The 17,785-nt window shown below is 45.4% G+C and overlaps 1 protein-coding gene across 1 annotated transcript in view; it reads left to right on the top strand.

Annotated features, from left to right (window-relative positions):
• LOC147693361 (transient receptor potential cation channel subfamily M member 2-like) overlaps nucleotides 1-17,785 on the top strand; it is a 1,943,547-nt gene that overhangs the window by 1,363,562 nt on the left and 562,200 nt on the right. The window lies entirely within an intron of this gene.

Raw genomic sequence — 17,785 nt, 5'->3', positions numbered from 1 at the left:
CCAGATATCCTGCTATTTTTTTAATGTATGAAAGCCACTCAATCTCTGCCACACGATCCCGCCCCATGCAGTCTTTGATAATCTTGTGATTGAGTGTTAAGTTGGGATTGAGCCAGGTTTTAATCCATGCCCTTAATGGTGCCAGGGACAACATATCTTCAATATAACCCATCCCTAGTTCCATATGGATTCAGAAAGCAGGTGTGGATTTTGGTAAGCCCAGAACGGATCGCAGGAATATATTCTCTGCTCTTTGAATGTGGGTTATGTTCTTATAACCCCAAATAGAGGCTCCATATCTGGCTATTGCCAGGGTTTTAGCTTTATATATGGATAGTATAGCCTCTGGTGGTTTACCACCAAGGCGTTTTGCGAACCCCAGTATAGCAGCAGATGATCGTTTTACTGCAGCGGTCTTGTTCTGGATTTGTGGTGCCCATGTCCCTTTCTCGTCGAACACCACTCCTAAGTATGTAAAGGCTTTAACTTTGGTAAGTGCGGAACCATTACAGGACAGGGTTCTGGTATTACTCTTGCAATTACCCACAGCCATAACATGTGATTTTCCTGCATTAATCACTAAATCCAGATCTTGCATGAAAGCCCCAAATGTATTTAATAGATGTTGAAGACCCCTAGGGGTCCTTGACATCAATACCGTGTCGTCGGCATATAAAAGTACCGGCATCCCGGAGCCACCCATGCGAGGCACATCTGTAGAGGCAGTTTTTAGGGACTCACCCGGTGAGTTAATATAAAGGGAGAAGAGCATAGGTGCCAAAATGGACCCTTGGCGCACTCCCCTTCCCGATTTAAAAAAAGCGGTGCAGTTCCCTTCTCGAGTCATGCGGATGGTTGCCCTTAAATCACTGTAGAGACGCGCCAAAAAATCCACAAGTGCACGGTCCAGTCCCTTTTCAATGAGTATTGTCCACAGCCTTGACCTATTGACTAGGTCAAAAGCTGTGGACAAGTCCATGAAGGCCAAATACATCATCCCCCTTGATGCTACAGTATATTTGCTCAGTATAAGGTGTAAATTAAGGCATTGATCTTCTGTACCTCTGGCAGATCTAAAGCCATACTGAGCTTCGCACAAGATGTTTTTATCAGTAGCCCAAGCTGAGATTCTTTCTAGTATTATTTTACCAAGGATTTTAAATGAGGAATCTAGCAGAGATATGGGTCTGTAGCATCTAGGGTCCCCCCTTTGACCCTTCTTAAATATGGGGATGATGACTGACTGTGACCAGGTTGTTGGAGGTCTTATCTTGTCTATACCAACTATATTGAAAACGTTAGTAAGTACAACTGACCACATTGCTGAGTTTGTTTTAAACATATCGGCGGGTACGCCATCTGGACCGGGTGCCTTCTGTGATGACATATCCTCAATTGCACTCTGTACCTCTTTAATGGTAAAACTTGGGAGGGGGTCTTGTGTATCAATCGGTGTTAGGTCTAATTGTCCTAAATCGAGGTTGCTGCCATAGATTTTTTGAAAATGGTCCAGCCATTCCTTCTCAGGGATATTTACCTCCAGTGGCGCGTTTTCTTTCCCATTGAACAGAGGGGTATTAACAATGGTCCAGAATTTTGCGCTATCCCTCAGGGTTGCTTTCTCATACAGATCCTCCCATGCCTGTTTCTTAATTTCCCTTTTCCTCATTAGGATATCCAGATTATACTGTTTCCTAAGTCTAGCCACCTCCAACCTATCACGGGGTACCTTTTTCAATGCTTTATGTAGTTCTCGATGTGATTTGGAGCATGCGTTGTTAAACCACCCCTCTACCTTTTTCTCTCTCTTTGTGGATTTACATTTTAGGTCATCTGCCACCTGGCGACAGATGGCTTCAAAGGACCCAATAATATTCCCTTTGAATTTCAGTGGCTCCCTGCAGACATTAATATCGCTGCCCACTTTCTCATTAAGGGAGTAAAGGAAATCCTCAGGAATAATTTTACTCCATTTCACCCGTCTCCCTTGATCCTTTGTGATTATATCTACGGCGATGTCTACTTCGGAGTTTTTATTAAATAAAAATAAAATATTATCCTCCATGTTCAACACAACTGGGTTGTGATCACTGTGTGTGGTGTGTATAGCATTATAAAAAATAACATTCTGCAACATAACCGGTGAGATAAATATGTAATCAATGATAGTGTTACAATCCCTAGCTCTGTAGGTTGGGACCCTTTCATTACTATCAAAGAACTCTGGTTCATAAAGTTCATTCTCAAGGAGAAGATCTTCTAAAGCTGTCCCTTTAACAGAATGTTCAAAATGTGGGGGTTGAAACATATCTAAATTCAGAGTATCTTTTAACTGACAGTTTTGTTGACATAAATGTACATTAAAATCTCCCAACAATATAAAATATATCGGCGTGGTTTGACTCTCTTTAAAATTATACATGAACTCATTCAGGGAATTGAGATTTTCGATATCACCAGTACTTTGGGCGGCATTATAGAAATTAATATAAACACATTTGGATTTATTAATCAATGTGACTTCCAAAACTAGAAAGTTTTGGGATAGCGTATTTAATACCTTCGCAGATCCATTCATTTTAACTGATAATAAAAACTGCAACCCTCCTTTGTTGCGACCAGAGTTTGAAGGTTGTGCTGCTAAGAAATAGGATGTATACCCATCTAACCAAAAATCACAATCCATATCCCATGTCTCCTGCAGGGCTATCACATCATACTTTTTCAATAGATTCAACCATTTTGTATCATCCCTTTTCGAGCGGAGTCCTGCGATATTCCAGCTCATTAGGTTAGCAGTAATACCCCTTTCGTTTCTGATGTAAGTTGTGGGCAATGGGTCACTGATTCTATCACAAGTAGCTAGTCAATCAATTTCCTCCAAATTAGATAGTGCCGAGAACCTGTTTGTTAGCTCCAGACCATTTCTTATTTCGCCTCCCTGTATTACATGGGTTTTAGGTAACATACCAGTTGTTTGGGTCGCCCAAGAGCTAATAGAATGGGTTTTAGTTGGTAAAACATTGTGAGTAGCCCTCTCAGGGATCTTTTTTGGAGGTGCTGGTGGGGGGTAGAAGAAACCTAAGGGGACTGCTCTTATCCTATCCTCTCTGACCTCTGTTGCATCCCAGAATAGACGGGAGGCCTCATGGGGTCTATTAAAGTTAACAATCAGACAATCCCCAGAGAATTTCTTCTTGGAATATCCCACCCAATCCACACGTCTACCTGTCTGGATGTATTCAGAGATATTTTTTGGGCCAGTACAGTTAGCATCGCACCATGTTTTTATATTGGCCAACTGTGAGTCATTAGACTCAGTTTCCCCCGGTTTTAATACTGGTATATTCACCAAAATCGCAACAAAAGGTGTAGCTTCTGGTGGAAGGTGAACTGGCGGTCTCGGGCGATGTCTTCTGGGCCCTGCTGGGTTAAGCCCATCTTGGGTAGGTACCATAGGTACCGTGGGCACCGCCAGCGGTGGACAAGATTTAGGTGCCAAAGGTAGCTTAGTGATAAGTGTGCTGTCCCCTTGCCCAGAGCCACAACCATTTGACACTTGTGGTGGTGCAGGTGGAATCTGGGGATAGGTTAATGCAGTATTCCCCTGCTCCATAGGGGATTGGGGTTGTCTCTGAGGGTTAGAAAGAGACTGTGGGGTGATTTTGGGTAGTGGGCACCGGGGATCTTTCTCGAAGGATGTTATAAAATTATTTATCCTATCACATTTCTTTAGAATATCGGAAACACATTCCCTTAGAGTGTCTATAATGTCTGTGGAGATTTGTATGAGTACCCCTTCGAGCTTGTCAACAAGGACCTTCTCCACCATGTCCTTGATAGAGATTTCCAGGGCACTCAGTGAGGTATTTTGTTGCTTACGACGCGGTGCACCTTGTATCTTTTGTTTGTTAGTGCGCTTGTTAATCTGGGGTTCAGGCTCAGGCTCCTGGGTGCAATCATGAGAAGAGTGTTGTAGAGCTTGGCTATTAATCACTTGTCCCTCTTGGCCCTCTTGTACCAGTGCATTGTCTGTGTCTGATTGCCTAGTAATGGGTGCCTTTTCAATCAAAATTACCGGGTCCAAAGGGATAGGTTGTCTGGGCAGTGTGGGCAAAGTTTGACTATCCGCCAATATAGGGTCCAAGCCTAGTTCACGTTCTTTATCAGCAATTTCCTGATTTAGTTTGCCGACAGCTGAGGTCAGGAAAGTCATTATATTAGATGATGCTGGGGTTTTTCGCGCAATTTTAGCCTTAGTTGTACCCCCATTGACAGATGTTTGAAGTTTGCGCTTACCCATTGTCCGGCGTGCAGATCGAAGGGGGGGTGCCCGTCCCGTCCCCTGTAGTCCCCTGACGGCCACAGACGGCCGCCCTCTGCCCGGGCTCCGCCCGGCGCCGCCCGCGCGCGTCCGCGAGGCGGAGGGGGCTGTCGCCTTTTGTTGCGCCTCCTGGCGCTTGTGCAGGAAGTGGGCGGTGGGTTCAGCAAGGCACGCTGGGAGTTGTGGTCCGCTCCGCTGCGCGGCCGTGCGATGGCGCTGCACAGCGGCGGGGGCGGCCACAACGTCAGGGACCCAGTGGCGCTGAGCAGTGCTGGTGGTGAAAACGACCCCTCCTGGAGCCGGTAAGTGGCAAAAATGACCCTAGTGGCGCAGTTAGTTTTTTGTTTTGATTGCAGATCTATGCTCTGTTAGGCGGAGTTTCATAGTTCTTGCAGTTTCTCCAACATAACCTAGGTTACATGGACATAGTAACAGATAAACTATGTTGGTAGTGTTACACGTCCATAGCTCTTGAGCACGTATTGCTACTTTGTTGAACGTAAATGTCTCACCTGTTAATATGCCATCACAAGACTGACATGAACCACATCTGGAGGTGCCCTTAATGGCATTTTCTCCATTGAGTGATTTTTGTATAAAAGGGACATTGTTAGTAGTTCCGCTGAAACGTGATCTAACCACTAGATCTTTTAGATTTTTGTTGCGTCGATGCGCAAACATGGGTTTTGGTATTTTAGGTAGTGTTGGTTCCACATTTAATAAGTGCCAATTTGAATTGATAATTTGCCTGACTGTCTCATTTAAAGGGGAATGTTTTGTTATACAAACCAACTTTTGTTCTTTCTGTTGTTTGTTAGAATTAAGAAGAGCATCACGGTCAAAATATCGAGCTCGCTTATATGCTTCGCGTATCAAGCGATTAGCGTATCCGTGAGCAAGAAATTTCTCCTTCATTTTCTCAGCCTGATTATCATAGTCCCTAATACTAGTGCAGTTTCTCCGCACTCTTAGAAACTGCGAAAAAGGTATCCCATCCTTTTGATTTCTCGGATGGTAGCTGCTGAAGTGGAGTAATGTGTTCCTTGCTGTTGTCTTGGTGTATAGATCAACTGTTAGATTCTTAGATTCATTCTTGATGTATATGTCGAGGAATTCCACTTTTGTAGCGTCAAAATGTGCAGTAAAGCGTAGGTTGCTATCTGCTAGATTAATCCATTCCAGGAATTGTTTAAGAGTCTGTTCCCCATTGGTCCATATAAAAAATATATCGTCAATAAACCGGTACCAATGGGAAACAGACTCATAGAAAGGTGCCATCTCATTATGTATGTGGTGGTATTCAAACCTCGCCATGTAAATATTGGCTATGGACGGGGCCATTGCTGCCCCCATGCTTACGCCCTTTGTTTGTTGGTACATGTGTTCTCCAAATTGGAACACATTTTCCTCAAGTAACACTGATAGACAATTAAGAATGAAAGGTTTATGGCATGGAATCTGATGCATGTCAATAAACCAGCTAGTGGCCTCTATAGCTCCTCTTTGGGGGATGTTGCTGTAGAGAGCTTCTACATCCAGTGTGACTAGCAGATCTTTTCTATTATCAAAGGGTAAATGTTCAACCTTGGAGATGATTGCTCCAGTGTCTTTTATGTAGGAGGGGGTGAACTGGATGTATGGCCTTAGGATATTGTCTAGATATTTTGATAGTGCTTCAGTAGGGGTGCCAATAGTAGAAACAATTGGACGGTAGGGCGGATTTTCTTCATTTTTATGCATTTTGGGCGTCCCATAGATGCAGGCTACCTTCCTTTCTGATTTATTCAAAAATTCATGCTCTTTTTTGGTAATGATATTGTTATTCAAAGCTTGTGTTGTTATTCTTTGAATAGATTTAGTTACTCTCTCTGTAGGATTTTTTGTGACTTTCTTATAAAAAATCGGGTCATTCAACATCATAAGCATATTTGCTTCATAGTTAATGGAATCAATCAAAACGATTCCCCCTCCCTTTTCACTGCTTTTGATTGTGATTGATTTGTTGTTCTTTAAATTTTGGAGAGCTGTATGCTCATCTTTTGTGATGTTATATATGGGCTTAGGTACATATTGAAGAGCCGATTTTAATTTGTTGATAACAACTTTTTCAAATATGGCCATCTCAGGACCGAGCTGATCTAAGGAGGGGGTGAAAGTAGATGGTAAGGATACGATGTTGTTGGTGCCTATGTCTGTCTGTAATTCTTCTTTGTTTGCAAAAAACGTCTGTAGTCTAACTTTTCTAAAAAAGGAGTGTATATCTTTATAGAGTTCAAATAAGTTGACACTTGAATGGGGTACAAATGAGAGACCTTTTGTTAGAATAGATACATCTGATTCAGGGAGAACATAATTAGAGAGGTTGAAAATGGGTATTATAGCCATTGTCTCTGGTATTGTTTGTTGCGGGTCTCCAGATATTGTTGAGGCTCCGCAGGATATTGATGAGGTTGATGGGATTGATAATGGCCTCTCGATTGGGGCTGAAATCGTACTCGTTGTCGCCCTCGTTTCGCTCCGCGGTACCCTAAAAAAGGTTGGCGCTGGTTCCTACGGCCATTGTTAGGGTTATATGGACCATCTTCATGATAGTTTGAGTCACCATCTGATTCTGGATCAGAGGAGTCTGAGAAGGTGTTGACCTTAGGTTGATTGTAGTTACTACCCCCTTGTTGGTATTCCCCTTTATAGAAACCCTCACCCAAATATGGATAGGTTCGTTCTATTGTGTAAAATCTTTTATCTTTAGAAAACTTTTCCTGTTTTCTATTTGCAAGATATTCCGCGAAAGATACAATATCCTTTTTTAGAGCCTCTAGTTGCTTTTCTGCTTCCTCTATGGTAGTTGATTTCTTTATTTTGTCCTCCAGTTCCTCTATCTCTTTTTTTAAATCTGTAGCTAATTCTTTAGATGCCGCTATGATGAGGATCATGAGATCTCGCGAGCATGTATAATTATGTACTAATTTTATTGAATATCATGTTATTAAATTTGTATCTTTATATGTACATGCATGTAACCAGGTGACCGGGACAAGGACTGATAGTCAGGACTGCAGTAATGAAGGTAACTGGTGGTCTGTTAATACTGAAGAAATGGTTGCTCCTTCTCCACAGGACGAGCCTTTCACGTGGGGAACATCGTCACAAGAAATACAACACGGCTCCTTTAACTGGCATACAGAGCAGGACGCCGGGACTGCCCCTTGTGACGTAGCCTTCCTTTCATTGGATAAAGGACCGGAACCTTGGAGGTCGGCGTGTGACATCACCACCGGAGGCGAGGACCGGGGAGAGGAGAACGTGGAGGAAGGACGCCTCCGGGACGGGGAAACCACAACGCGAGGACGAGAAGCAGACGAGCTGGAGAAAGAGGAAGCCCTGTCCGAAGAAGACGTGCCAGGAGGCCAACGAGACCGCGCAGCGCCGTGCCACGCTCCCGAGGGAGGAGTGTGGCTCTGACAGGTACGGGACCGTATCTCGAACTGGGTGGGACGACGGGGAAACTCACCCGCCTTAAAAAAGCTACCACCTCCCTAGTATCCCAACACTACCCTTCCCCGTAAATATACCGACCCTCACGTCCATCACTTGAGCTCTCCGTAAGAGATTGCAGCACTTATAGGTGATCCCTCACCCCCTTGGCTCCTGGGAACTAAAGAGTACTAGGACGTGGCAGTAATTGGTCCTTTTCTTTTATTTTTGTTTCCGGCACAACCCCTGCGAGAGGTCCTTTGGGAAGAAGCGCCTGCCTGACAAACCGACCGACGAAAAGAACACCCCAACCCAGTCGACATCACGGATCCGGCAGGGTTTGCCAAGGAGAGACTAACTTTAAGGAAAAAGAAACTTTATGTTAAAATAAAACCCTCTTTACCAAGGCAACGTGTCCAGTCCATTCCTGACCCCCCTTTACAAGTGGTGTCAGAAGTGGGATTGCCTGACCCCCACCAGCAATCCCTGATGGATCAAGTAATCCAACACCTTATTGACGGACAAGACAAGCTGGAATGGGCTATAAAAAATCAGATAACGGTAGCGGATGCTGATCGTGAACTGTTTAAGAATGCTCTAAGTGGCCAGATAGAGGGACTGCAGAAAGTGGCCCAAACCCCTGTACTCGGTGCAGACCGTAGAGCCGGAAGTCCCCATCCTTCCGGGGTAGCATTACAAAAATACGTGCCCGGGGAAGATCCGGACGCCTTCCTCTCGAATTTTGAGAGAGCAGCCCTAGCGTGTGGTTGGCCTCCAGAGAAGTGGCCCTTTTTCTTAGCCCCGTTGTTATCTGGGGAAGCTCAAGCCGCCTACCAAGTGGCTAATCATGCCGGTAATACCCCATATGCCTCCATTAAGGAAGTTATCCTGTATCATCTAGGACTAGACCCCGAGGCTTACCGCGTACGGTTTAGAAAGGAAAGAGGAGTAGCTGGGGAAAACCCCAAAACTCTGTATTTAAGGTTGAAGATGGCGGCGGAAAAATGGCTTAAACCTGGGCAAAGAAGCAAAGAAGATGTTATGGACAGTATAGTACTAGAACAATTCATGGAGGCCTTGCCGTATGGAACGCAAAGGTGGCTACGCCAACACTCCGGTTTGACCATAGCCCAAGCCATTGAAATGGCCACCAACTATTCACGAGCCCAACCCAGAACTTTTACTTGGGACTCTGAAAAACCCAGCAAACCTCCGGTCACGATGAGAAATGACAAAAAGAAACCAGAGCCACCCCCTCCTGTCAGGCAAAAACCATGGAGGGTGGATAACGTACCTTTGAAGGGGCCCCAGTGCTTTGACTGCGGGGAGTGGGGACACATCGCCCGGATGTGTCCAAAAAGAAAACCAGCCGAAGAACCAATGGAGGTTGGCTATATTCCCCGAGCTGTAATGTACTCTGCAGAAATGGGTCCATCGTTCTATGTACGTATCCAGATTAATGATAAGACCATACGGGGGTTGTTAGACTCAGGGTGTCGACAGTCTGTAGTACAGGAGAAACTGGTTAGCCCTACACAGATCATTCCTAACGAACAAGTACACATAAGGTGCGTCCATGGCGACGTGCGACCGTATCCGGTAGCCCAATTGGTCATTGAACCTCAGGATAGAGCCCCGGTACAAATCAAAGTTGGGGTCATATCAACTTTGCCGGAAGATATCATTTTGGGCATTGATAACCCCGACTTTATGTCACTTTTCAAGGATAAACTGTCTTCTCAGGGCAAAACAGCCAGTGCTTACCTAGTAAAGGAACCATGGGTATTGGATCGGAATTTCAGGTTTGCACAAGCCAACAACGCGACACTTATGAATGCGTGGGAGGCTGCTCATGTGGCACAAACTCTCACCCCTGCAACCTTCCCCAGATTCGTGATACAGAATGACTTACTGTATCGAGAAGGAAAGGCAGGGGATGTCCTTCAGTTAGTGGTACCATCTGCTTTCAGGGAACAGATCCTGTATTATGCCCATGCACACCTCACAGCAGGTCATTCCGGGGCCGAGAAAACCACCCAGAATATTGTACGCCATTTCTTTTGGCCCGGCCTCTACAAAGAGGCGGAATTATACTGCAAGAAATGTGCCATCTGTCAAAAGAAAAACCTGACGCGGCCCCAAGCTGTCCCTATGCAACCGATGCCTCTCATAGGTAAACCATTTGAAAGGGTAGGGATGGACCTTATCGGTCCCTTACCCCGGTCTTCCAGCGGAAACACTTATGCCTTGGTTATAGTGGATTATCACACTAGGTTCCCTGAGGCTTTTGCATTGAAGACTCCCACTACCAGGAACATAGCAGATAGAATGGTTGAACTATTCGCGAGAGTGGGTTTTCCTAAAGAGATCCTTACGGATCAAGGTACACCTTTTGTATCAAAGTTGATGAAGGAAGTGTGCAAACTGTTAGATGTGCATCAAATTAAAACATCAGCATATCATCCGCAGACAGATGGCCTCGTTGAGAGGTATAACAGATCATTGAAAACAACTTTGAAGAAGATGCTAACTGTAGAAAGCAAGGAATGGGACAGACTTCTTCCCCTAGCGCTATATGTGTTGAGGGCTCAAGTGCAGAGCAGTTTGGGATGTTCCTCTTTTGAGTTGTTGTACGGAAGGCAACCCAGGTCCCTCCTAGAAATAACCAAGGAAGCATGGGAACAGGAAGGCATAGAGGAACAAAGATCCCTCTTGGAATATACCCAACAACTCCAATCCAAGTTGGGAAAGCTCAGGGATTTGGCATATTCCCATGCAGAAACACAACAACGTAAACAGAAATTCTATTACGATAAGGGAAAAAAATGGCGTACTCTAGAAAAGGGCGATTTGGTGTTGGTGTTGCTTCCTTCTTCGACACAGAAGTTTAAAAGCGAGTGGCTAGGTCCCTACCCCGTGATAGACACCATAGGCCAAACTACATATAGAGTCCAGTTATCGCCCTCCAGAAGCCAAACATTCCACATAAACCTTCTTAAAAAATGGATAGGACCCCCTCCTAAAGCTGCCCATTTTGGTTTACCGGTCTGTAAGTCACTAAGTACCTTAGAACAGTTACCGGTCAACCCTGAGTTAACTGAACAAGAAAAGGAAAGCTTGTTAAAGACTCTCAGTCCCTTTTCCTCCATATTCTCAGATACCCCTGGGCTGACTCATCTGACAGAACACCAAATACAGACAGAGGAAGGGAAGATAATCAAACAACGGCCATATAGGATTCCGGCTGCTAGGAGAGGGGATGTTAAAAGAGAGGTGGAAGAAATGCTCAAATTGGGAGTCATCAGGCCCTCTCACAGTAACTGGTCATCTCCCATTGTGATGATCCCAAAACCCGATGGTTCCACTCGTTTTTGTATGGATTTCAGGGCTTTGAATGCCATATCGGCCTTCGACGCCTATCCCATACCACGAGTGGACGAGTTAGTTGAACGGATTGGAGAGGCAAGATATATAACAACGCTAGACCTTACAAAAGGCTATTGGCAGGTGCCCCTGAGAGAGGAGGACAGAAAAAAAACAGCCTTTGCCACAGAGGAGGGACTCTACGAGTTCAATGTATTGCCCTTTGGCTTACATGGGGCACCAGCCACCTTTCAAAGGTTAATGAACCGAGTCCTATCAGATCTGAAACAGTTTTGCTCCGTCTACCTAGACGACATAGTGATATTCAGTAAGACCTGGGAAGAACATTTGAGACATGTACAGAAAGTACTACAGGCCCTGAACAAAGCAGGTTTACATGTTAACGCTAAAAAGTCAAGAGCCGCGTTTCCCAGGGTCAAGTATTTAGGATTTCTGTTAGGAGAGGGAGTCATCGCCCCCCAAGAAGAGAAGGTTAAGGCTATCATGCAGACCCCTTTCCCCACCACCAAAAGAGACTTAAGGGGATTCCTAGGCCTCATTGGATACTACAGACGCTTTATAGAGAATTTTGCGGCCACAGCCAGTCCCTTGACAGATCTCCTCAGCCATGCTGCCAAACCCTCTCAGTTGAGTCATCCCTCCCGGGAGGCTAGGGAAGCATTTGAGGCGCTGAAAAGAGCTATCACTACGAACCCAGTGTTGATACCTCCGGACTACGACAAAACATTTTCGTTAGCCACTGATGCCTCTGAGGTAGGAATTTGGGCTGTGTTGTCGCAGGAAGGGGGGGATGGTATCGAACACCCTGTACTGTTCCTAAGTCGTAAGTTGCACCCCAGGGAAAGGAAATACCCTACAATTGAACGAGAATGCTTAGCTATTAGGTGGGCTGTGGATAAACTAAGGTATTATCTGGAGGGACGTCCATTTGTACTCTACACAGACCATGCCCCATTGCAATGGATGCAAAGGAACATGTCCCTTAATCCCAGGGTTCTCAGGTGGTCCTTGTTCCTACAGCCCTTTTCCTTTGTCATAAAACACCGCAAGGGAAAGGACAACGCTAATGCGGACTTTTTGTCTAGATCGCCCCTTCTCCCCGATCGGGAGAATCCAGGGGGGGAGGTGTGTAACCAGGTGACCGGGACAAGGACTGATAGTCAGGACTGCAGTAATGAAGGTAACTGGTGGTCTGTTAATACTGAAGAAATGGTTGCTCCTTCTCCACAGGACGAGCCTTTCACGTGGGGAACATCGTCACAAGAAATACAACACGGCTCCTTTAACTGGCATACAGAGCAGGACGCCGGGACTGCCCCTTGTGACGTAGCCTTCCTTTCATTGGATAAAGGACCGGAACCTTGGAGGTCGGCGTGTGACATCACCACCGGAGGCGAGGACCGGGGAGAGGAGAACGTGGAGGAAGGACGCCGCCGGGACGGGGAAACCACAACGCGAGGACGAGAAGCAGACGAGCTGGAGAAAGAGGAAGCCCTGTCCGAAGAAGACGTGCCAGGAGGCCAACGAGACCGCGCAGCGCCGTGCCACGCTCCCGAGGGAGGAGTGTGGCTCCGACAGGTACGGGACCGTATCTCGAACTGGGTGGGATGACGGGGAAACTCACCCGCCTTAAAAAAGCTACCACCTCCCTAGTATCCCAACACTACCCTTCCCCGTAAATATACCGACCCTCACGTCCATCACTTGAGCTCTCCGTAAGAGATTGCAGCACTTATAGGTGATCCCTCACCCCCTTGGCTCCTGGGAACTAAAGAGTACTAGGACGTGGCAGTAATTGGTCCTTTTCTTTTATTTTTGTTTCCGGCACAACCCCTGCGAGAGGTCCTTTGGGAAGAAGCGCCTGCCTGACAAACCGACCGACGAAAAGAACACCCCAACCCAGTCGACATCACGGATCCGGCAGGGTTTGCCAAGGAGAGACTAACTTTAAGGAAAAAGAAACTTTATGTTAAAATAAAACCCTCTTTACCAAGGCAACGTGTCCAGTCCATTCCTGACCCCCCTTTACAATGCAATAGTGTATTATCATTTTTTTAATGTGTATTGTGTTACTTTTCATGTGCTAGTTGGTTCAAAAATTTGCCTGGGTAATCTGCTCACACTTTATCCCGACATATCTGTACATGCCAGAAGGAGAAGTGAAGGCTGTCAAATCTTGAGAGCCACTGGGCAGCCTGATTTGGTGATATACCAAATTATGGTCAAAGTAAAAAAAAAACATTGCTTCAGCCAGCAGAGTGACCATCACATCAGATGTTGTGTAGAGAAAACTGATCAACAACTATGTTCTTGTTTAGACTTTTTTGGCCAATGCAAATTTTGACCTCTCCTGGGCGTTTGTAAGCCACAGCTATAGGAACAGGGCACTCTTTCAGCTGGTTTGATCATTTCACTTGCATACATCTCTTTCAATTCTGGTTTTGATAGCATCTCTAAGAGCTGAAGGACCTAGCCTGACTTTGGTAGCAAACATGGCTACACACCAAACAAACATGGTATTGATGTCATATGGAACCAAGGAGGAGTGCATTTTGCATAGCATAAACCTCATCTGCACACAAGGGGCAATGCTGTGCCCAGATACCTAATGTTGACATTATGACTCTCAGTCCAGACAATTTCATACTTTTCATCTCTTTCTTTAATAAATAATTGGTTGAGGAGGCCTTGTCGTGAATGCGTTGCACAGATTGGGGTCTGCCAGAAGTTCAGTAGCTTTGCAGAATTAGCGCACAGAGTTTCCATTATATAATGAGACATCAAGGATGAGGGCAGACAAAGTTGCACCATATTACAAGGCAGCTCATGCCAGTTAAATGTAGAAGGAGGAGTCACAGGAGTAAAACAAAAACCTGGTTTTGAATGTAAAAACACCTCTGCCTCTAGGCCTAATATCAATCTCATTTAACTTCCTAGTAAATTTCAGGGGGAACATCCATTACGACGCGGTGTTTACACCGCACTACCATTACAACAATGGTTTTACAACGCAAGTCGTTACCACGACTTGCGCTGGAGGGCGCTCTAGGCTAAGGAATAGTAGATTTACTATTCCAACACCTTCCCTACTGTACGTAGGCTGGTGTTGGAATAGTAAATCTTACTATTCCTAAGTCCAGCACCCTACAGCGCAAGTCGTGGTAACGACTTGCGTTGTAAAACCAGTGTTGTAATGGTAGTTCGGTGTAAACACCGCGTTGTATTGACATACAACCACAAAAAAGCTCTCTAATGTGGTCAGTATATTTACTCAGTTTAGTAGATGCAGAGAATGCTCCCATAAGGAGAACGAAAGGTTCAGTCAGTATTTTTATATAACCCATGGCTTGATGTGGTGTGTGCATTGCAGAAGGGAATTGAATGCTACCGTTTGTTGGGAAATTTTGAGGGGTGTCAAATTTCGAGGAACGAAAGCCAACCTAGTAATGAGTCTAGCAAGTGGACTTGGAATGTGTCAGAGAAATTTGATATTGCACAACTTATTCTAATCCTCTGAAAATTACCTTTCTTTGTGTAGGACCTGTGGAGAAGACAGCAACCCAGGCTGCTCCAGTAGTGGTTCATGAACTTATTACTGTATTCCCAAGATTGCCTTCCAAAATTCTCTAAGTGCCATACCGAGCGCATAAAAGTAAACATTCAGTACCTAAAGATATTTTTGCATATGGCAATGTGCCCTGAGCTCTGAAGTTTACATTTCGATGGCCACTGTTTACTGTATGGATTTTTTTTACCATTTTTTTACCATTACCAGTAGAAGCCCCAAATTAAAAAAAAAATTCTATGCGCAAATGAAGGGTGGAAGTATGTTTGCACTGAGGCTGGTTGTCAGAAGAGAGGTACTGGAGTAAATGGATGCGCAATATAAATTGTGACTTTGCATTGCCAGTTTTATATGTCTCTGCTACAAAAACCTCCTGGTGGTCTGACCAGTTGTTTGCAATATTCATCCGTGGGCTTAGATTCAGCCTCTTACACTTTTTTGAATGGCTTTATTGTCTACTAGCAGCCCGCCCCAGCGTTGCCAGGGGCAGAAGGGGGCTGGGGGCTGCATTTTTAGCCCGGGGCAGAAGGTGGCTGGGACAGCATGTTGTCAAACGGTGCATCCGCCCCCTGCCCCGACTCCCTCCCGCCCCCCCCCGCCTCCCGCCTCCCGCGTTTCACCCGCCCTCCGCCCTGACTCCCTCTAGCCCCCCCGCCTCCCGACTCTCGCCCCTTCCCGCCCCGACTATGTCCCTTCCTTACCTGACCCGCCGCTCCTCCTCTTCATGTCGCCGCCGCTCATCACTGCACCACTGCACCGCCGCCCCGCCGCTCCTCCATGATGCCGCCGCTCCTCCTTCGTCGTCATGACGCACGTCGCGTCGCGGCCAGCGCTAGGTCCCGGCCGTCGCTACTTTCAGGGGACTACTTTGTTTTGAAAATTAATTTTTTTAATTTGCTTTTTTTTTAAATTTATATAGCCTATGTCCATCTGTATCGGGTGTGTATATTGGCGCTGTGGTTCCCGAGATTACCTTGCCTAAAGGTGCAAGTTCTCTCTTTATAATAGTAGTATAGATAGATAGATATAGATAAACCGTAAAATAAAATTGCCTTTTTCAAAATGAAACAAAACTTACAGGAAGATGGAAAATAATGATTATTTTTGTAAACTTCCACTTTATTGATCGGTTCAGCTGCACCATTTGCAGTTTTGCACCATATGGTCCATGTTAAATCCAGCCATGGAAATTTCAGTGGTGCCTCCTTCCCTGGAAGCCCTAAACAGGGCGTATTTTGCTTGGCTAATCCTGCCCTGTGCTTTATAAAAGATGTGATTGCTTTGGCCTCTCTGCTTAGGATGCATGCAGCATGGGGGGAAGGCAGGTGGGAGAGACGCAGAATATCCATGAGAGGAGAGAGGAAAGATTCCCCAGGACGGGTCATTTAATGTTATTGAAAAGGGTGTGCAGCGCTGGTGTTTCGCTTCCTCTGGTGCGCGTTTCATCCAATAACAGAAATGAAGTCCGTCTGCTGTTTTCATTAACTTGCAGTTCCATTAATATTCAGCAGCTGCGTCTCCCGGTGGGACCTGGAATGTATTAAAAAATAGAAATCTCCTCAGGTGCAGACTTCCTTTCACCCCCTGTGGTATAGGCTGTGGGAAACACTGAAAGCAGTGTCTCTGCGTGACATTTGCATCGGGGCACCCCCCTGCGAAGAAGGTGACACAGCTCAGTGGGTTAACACGCCAGCTACCACACTGCACATATCTTCTAAACCACTGAGGCAACGTGAGGCAGAGTCAGCTCAGCCTTTTACCATACCAAGATTTACAAAAGAGGGCCTGCAAACACTAAAATGATTATGTAGCCCCAGGATACCAAGTGAGCTTTAAAAGCTGAATGAAACCACGTTCCTTATCCTCTGGCGTGATGGGGTGTATAAAAAACATATCAGCCCTGAAAGCCACATCAAACGTTTTAAGGCTAGAAAGGAAAAAATTACTTTGATGTTTTAAAAAGTACCTAATCCCACACTTATGCTTGGTGTTGTCACGCACTTTCTGGAATCACTCGCTTCTCTCTCTGTAGCTGACGTTGTGACCCCTCCCCTCCCCCTGAAGTTGTTTTTACACATGTTTCCTGCATCCCAGAACTTGCAGCACACTTCCCCTCCCCTCTCCCTCGTTCCTTCTCTCTCTGCACTGATCCTCTGCTGGGCTGTGCACATCCCATAGCAGACGGGACTGGCGCAGCAGCGCGTTCACCTGAAGAGAGGCAAAACGCGGAGAGATTTCCTCTGCGTTTTGCCGTTTTTTCACCGATGGTCAGTGTTGGCAGCTCCAAGGGCGTGAGCTATAAAATACGAATAAACAGACTCTCGCTAGTAAGAGCGATAGTTTCCTTGCAGGCATCAGCCAATACCTTATAAAAACGGGGCAGATATAAAACGAAGAAAAAGTAGTCCCCTTTGCTGAAACAATACTAAAACGCCCAGGTTCTTTCCCGATGTCATCACGCAGACGTCGCGGCCGGCGCTACTTGCAAGGGACTACTTTATTTTTATTCCTAATTTTTTTAACAATGTATATATTTTTTTTTTATATAGCCTATGTCCTTCTGCTTGCCCTGAGGTTTTTAAAGATGTCTTGGGGGTTTGGGTTGGTGGTGTACTTTTCGAGTTTACCTGGTTCAAAGGACACAGTTCTCTCTTTATAATAGTAGTATAGATAGTAGTATAGATTATAGTTGTTGTCTCTTGATTTGATTGCTTGTCCCACTGTTATGAGATTGTAAAGAATGTAAAAGAATAAATATCTCCATGAACCAAGAGAGTTAAGTGTTGACGATTTTTCCTAGAATTTTCAAGGTGGCTAGTAAGAGATAAACTGGTCTAAAATTTGTAAGAGTTCTAGTGTCAGTATTACGTTTTATTCAAAAGAGAGATTACATTTGCCCTCTTTTAAGATTTAGGAAGTATTCCAGCCTGCATAGAGCAGGTGTCTCTAGCCAGTGGATCACGAGCTACCAGTAGCACGTAGAAACCTTCATAGGAGCTCCCATCATCGAGTTCATTTTTAACTGAGAACTGCAATAC

Source organism: Lissotriton vulgaris, chromosome 8, assembly GCF_964263255.1.
Source record: "Lissotriton vulgaris chromosome 8, aLisVul1.2, whole genome shotgun sequence".
In the NCBI taxonomy this organism is placed as follows: Eukaryota; Metazoa; Chordata; class Amphibia; order Caudata; family Salamandridae; genus Lissotriton; species Lissotriton vulgaris.
Note: the sequence above shows the minus strand (reverse complement) of the source record. Positions and strands in the feature narration are given on the sequence as shown.